The sequence below is a fragment of the Mercenaria mercenaria genome, chromosome 17 (genome assembly GCF_021730395.1).
Source record: "Mercenaria mercenaria strain notata chromosome 17, MADL_Memer_1, whole genome shotgun sequence".
Taxonomy (NCBI): Eukaryota; Metazoa; Mollusca; class Bivalvia; order Venerida; family Veneridae; genus Mercenaria; species Mercenaria mercenaria.
Window position 1 is genome coordinate 68996952 of NC_069377.1, and position 6009 is coordinate 69002960.

The following is a 6009-nucleotide window of genomic DNA, read 5'->3' on the forward strand; positions in this document are numbered from 1 at the left end:
GTGGTTAGCTAAGATGTTGGCCACTCAGGTTTGAGCTTCGATTTGGTCACAACCAAACAAGTTTTTTCCAGGAACCAAATTCGCGAGTATTGAAGATGACTTAAAAGCTTTACTCACAGTCAAGGTTAATACATAAAGTAATTATTCAGTCAGCATTTCACCGCCTCGGTAGCCTAGTAGTAGAGCGATGTGAAAAATGGTACTTGTAGCTTCCTCGCTTGGCGCTCAGCATTAAGAGGATAGTGCTAGGACTGGTCAGCCCAGTGTCAGTATAATGTGACAGGTTGGGGTATTATGCCACGTGTCTACGGCATAATATTCCAGTGAGGCAGCACAATAAAGTTGGCATTGTGCTCACTGCTACAAGTAGACACCATCGTTTATATGATTGAAAAATTGTTGAAAAAAGACGTTAAACCCGAACACACACACACAGTCAGCATTTCCAGCTGAAAACTGGCTTTTTTCTCAGCACTGAACAAATCATACTGTAAACAAAGAGTATTAAGGTAAGCTGCAAGGGACAGTTAGCGATTGTTAAGAGTGAAGAAATTTTGCTGGTCATTTAAATTGGTTTTCATGGATAGTTATGGATTCTTGATGATGTTTAATTTTTGGAATATATTTACTGTTCAGTTGAATAGGGGTTAAGAGGGTGAAGTAGTTCCAGTCCTGGCCATGCGATGTACATCTGTACACAGAACAACTGATGTGAGCAAAACAATGCACAGGAGGTGCCAGGGGTGGAGATTCCCCTTAGAAACATTTCTGTCAAATAGTTCAAAAATAGTCTAAAGTTTTAGGATAAGCTGTTTAAAATTTTTCGCCATTGGCATTTAAAGTAGCTGTCATTTTTTAGCCCACCTAAGCACAAAGTGCTCAAGGATAGCTATTGTGATCACCCTGTGTCAGTCGTCGAGCAATGTCTGTCGTCAACACTTTAAATTTTAACACTCTAGAGGTCACAATTTCTGCCAAATCATAAGGAAACTTGGTTACATGTTACCCTCAATAAAATCATGGACAAGTTTATAAATTGGTCATTAGGTAAGTCAATAGGAAAACCTTGTAAACCTCTGGAGGCCGCGTCATCTTTCTTTGCCAGAGTGGTTTTCTCCGTAGAATCTAGGTAAAGTTTGAAACTCGGTTACCTGAGATATATGAACTTTGTCACTAGGTCAAGTCGTAGGAAAACCTTGTTAACAGGCCACATTTTCTATTTGATTATCATAAATGTTAGTCAGAATGTTCGTCTCTGTGAAATATAGGAAAAGTTCAAAATTGGATTACCTAAGGTCAAAAACTAGGTCACTTGGTCAAATTATAGAAAACTTTGTTAACACTCTAGAGGCCACATTTTCTATTTAATCTTCAAAAAACTTTGTCAGAATGTTTGTCTCGTTGAAATCAACAAGTTTGAAGCGTGATTTCCAGAGGTAAAAAGCAAGGTGATTAGATCACTAGATCAAAGAAAGGGGCCTCCATGGCTGAGTGGTAAAGGTCACCCTTTTTAAAACACCCCTCACCGATGTTGGTTTGAGCCTTGCTCAGGTATTGAATTTTTCATGTGAGGAAGCCATCCATCTAGCTTACAGAAGGTCAGTGGTTCTACACAGGCACCTGCCAATGATGAAATAATGCACGGAGGGTTTTTCCTCCACTAACAAAAGCTGAAGTCATCACATGACCTATAATTATGTCGATGTGATGTTGAACCCAACAAAAAAAAAAACTAGATCAAAGAAAAGCGGTATTAACCCTGTATTCATTATAAGGATCTTACATGCTTATCTGTGTAAGACAGGCTTTTCGCGACCCGAGGGACAGTGTGGAATGAAAAACCAACCGTTAGGGAGGTTTTTTTTATCCAAGCTGTCCCGGGGGTTGGAAAAAAAGCTGTCTTATACAGGCAGACATGTTGGATCATTTTTCTTGCCTATCACATTCAAAATAGATTGTGATGACGAATAGATTTGGGCATTTCCATGAATTATTTTTTATAGTTTACAACGTCATAGTAGTGCCAGTACTATGTGACATCACCGGAGTATTCGCTACTTTAGACAAGGTTTATAGACAACCTTTAGACAAGGAAAGACAGAAATATCTATCCCTGGCGCATGCTCGGACAAATGTACACTTGCCCTGCTAGGTAGGCAAGAAAGCACAATCTTCATACAAAATGGTCAGAATATGTCAAATTTGAAACCAGGTTACATGAGCAATTAAGTTAGGTCACTACATCAATTCATAGAAAAACTAATAGCACTATAGAGGCCACATTTTCCACTTGATCATAAATCTTTGTCAGAACATATGTCTCTATGAAACTTTGAATGATTCATGTAACTTTGAAGGATTGTCTGGATTAAATTAAGGTAACATTCAAAATTTGGTTATCTTAGTTCTTAAAAAGTAGGTCACTAGGTTGCATCATACAGAAGTCATGTTAACACTCTGGAGGTCACATTTTGTACTTGATCATTGTCAGAATGTTTGTCTCTTTGAAATCTGTGTCTAGTGAAAAAGTGAGCTGCTTGCTTAAATCAAATTATAGAACAAGAGGACAATGATGGTCCTGAATCGCTCACCTGTCCCCACATGAACCGAGTATGACGTCGTTTTTTCTATTATTTGAAATAGTGACCTAGTTTTAGAGCTCATGTGACCTAGTTCTGAACCTGACCTAGATATCATCAAGATAAAAATTCTGACCAATTTTCATGAAGATCCATTGAAAAATATGGCCTCTAGAGAGGTCACAAGGTTTTTCTATTATTTAACATAATGACCTAGTTTCTAAAGGCATGTGACCCAGTTTTGTACTTGACCTAGATATCATCAAGGTGAACATTTTTACCAATTTTCATGAAGATACATTGAAAAATATGGCCTCTACAGAGGTCACAAGGTTTTTCTATTATCTGACCTACTGACCTAGTTTTTGACCGCACATAACCCAGTTTCGATCTTGATCTAGATATCATCAAGATGAACATTCTGACCAATTTTCATGCAGATCCCATGAAAAATATGGTTTTACTATTATTTGACCTGATGACCTAGTTTTGGACCGCACGTGACCCAGTTTCAAACTTGACCTAGATATCATCAAGATGAACATTCTGACCAATTTTCATGCAGATCCCATGAAAAATATGACCTCTAGAGAGGTCACAAGGATTTTCTATTATTTGACCTACTGACCTAGTTTTTGACCACAGTTAACCCAGTTTCAAACTTGACCTAGGTATCATCAAGATTAACGTTCTGACCAATTTTCATGAAGATCCATTGAAAAATATGGCCTCTAGAGAGGTCACAAGGATTTTCTATTATTTGACCTACTGACCTAGTTTTTGACCACATGTGACCCAGTTTCGAACTTGACCTAGATATCATCCAGATGAACATTCTGACCAACTTTATTGTTTACTATGTGACAGGTGAGCGAAAAACCTTGTAGGTCTTCGTCTAATTTAAAGAATACGGTAACCCAGTAGTTGCAAAACAGCTTGCTCATATCTCTTCTCCCACTAATTAATCCCCCGCTACAAGTGGTGGAGGGTTATAGGAATGGTCTCTGTCCGTAACAATTGTGTCTGCTCCATAGAACTTAAATCCCTTGAAGGATTTTTATGAAATTTGGGTCAAATGATCACCTCATCAAGACGCTGTGCAGAACTCATGAGGCAGCCATGTTGGCTCAAGGTCAAGGTCACAACTCAAGGTCAAAGGTTTGAGACTTCAATTTTGTGTCCGCTCTGTATCTCCTAAACCCCTTGAAGGATTTTCATGAAACTTGGGTCAAATGATCACCTCATCAAGACGATGTGCAGAACTCATGAGGCAGCCATGTTGGCCCAAGGTCAAGGTCACAACTCAAGGTCAAAGGTTTGAGACTTCCATTTTGTGTCGGCTCTGTATCTCCTAAACCCCTTGAAGGATTTTCATGAAACTTTGGTTAAATGATCACCTCATCAAGGCGATGTGCAGAACTCATGAGTCAGCTGTGTTGGCTTAAGGTCAAGGTCACAACTCGAGGTCAAACGTTTGAGCCTTTCATTTAGTGTCTGCTCTATATCTCCTAAACCCCTTGATGGATTTTCATGGAACTTGGATCAAATGATCACCTAATCAAGACGTTGTGCAGAAGTCATGAGTCAGCCATGCTGGCTCAAAGTCAAGGTCACAACTCGAGGTCAAAGGTTTGAGCTTTCCATTTAGTGTCTGCACTGGATCTCCTAAACCCTTGAAGGATTTTAGTATGACTTAGCTGTAATGTATACTCCCGGTTATTTTTATATTAAACTTGTTCTTGCAATTTCTCAACATGGATTTTAAAATATACTGCATCCGCCCAATACATCAACCCTTTTACTATCCAAAACAGCGGCGGGGGGATATAGCTGTCTTTCAGACTGCCTTGTTTCAATGGTTTTGAAAATGGTAGTTGCTACACTGTAAAAAAATACATAAAAAAAATCTTCATGGGTGACTTTAGTATGTAACAGGAAGTTTCACTCAACTTAGTCAGCTTTACTGAAAGTCTAGATTGACCTAATATTTAATTCCAGAACAACATTCAGTCTGTTTGCCAAAACCACATGACGGCAACCATCCAGGACTTTTGACACCATTGATGATCAGATATTGCTAGACTGACTTGAGCACCATACTGAAGTCACAAAGCATCATGCTGCTTGTATGGTCTGAAGTTGTCTAACTAAGCACAATAGTGAGCTATCAACATCTATGCTGATATAGTACAGTTTACCTAGGGATCAATACTGGGTAACCACAGTGAAGAAATATGCAGATGCTATAGAATGCTTTATCATAGCTACACAGACGCAGGTCAGTTGAACCTGTGTACATTATCTTGAAAAATTGTTGAAAAAGATTAAACCCAAACACACACACATCTATCTTAATCTACCTTGTAGGTTATACTGTCAACTTTGACCTTGATATAATGGTGCACAAGAAAAAGTGTACAAAGTAAAAGTAAGAAAAGAAATGCGGTCAAGAAATCGGTTGCAGATAGTTAAAGGAAAGATAAAAAGCAGTGTACCAAACCGCTACACCCCCAGCAGAGAGACCAATTCGGCTTGCCTGGCACTACCAGGACACAAGGTCCTGCTGACACAGCTCACTCTCCATTTGTGGGAAGTGTAGTGGTAAGGCATCAGATCCCCTTAGAAGGGTTGGGACGACCAGAGAGGAAGCCTCAGTGACACTGGCTGAGAGTCCGTTCCAAGTGGGTATGGTCCTTGGAAAGAAGCTGTACTTGAAGTAGTCACTAGTTGGAGAGTACTGCTGGAACTCGTGTTTGTGTGCTGCTTGTGTCCTGGAGGTTACTGGTCTTAAATATGTGACCAATGGTATATCCACTAGTTCATTCACGATCTTGTACTACAATGTAAGTTGGGCTTTCTGCCGCCTAGTTTCCAGTGAGTCCCAATCTAAATATTGTAACATATCTGTCATACTGCTAGTGTTTCTGTACCTGTTTGTGACAAAATGTGTTAGTTTTGCATGCAAGTACATATAGCTATCATTTAAAGGCATTTAGCTTTGAAACTTATTTTACCAACCTCACTGGGTCAAGTCCCATAACTCTGACATGTTGGCCAAAGTAGGGACCTAAGATCAAAAGACACTGTCTTTAGTAATGCCAAAGACTAGAACCTTGATGCATGATAACTGGAGCAATCATTTCTCTGAACAAAAGAAAAGGAATATTGTCATGTTTTTAAAGATCACAATAGCTTACTTTGATCATGTGCTCTGGTGAGCTAAAAATTAGGTTTGACAGTCATGCTCCAAAGTGTTTTCCGGTTACTGATAAGAGGCCATTTTCTGTCTTCAGGTCACTGTGACCTAGACCTACTTGTGATCAGAACAATATGGGTCATCTACTGACACATCTGGCCCTTCTCCGTGACAATCGATGATCAAGATATCTCAACCCATGACAACTGTTGTCCTCTTGAAACATTTACATGT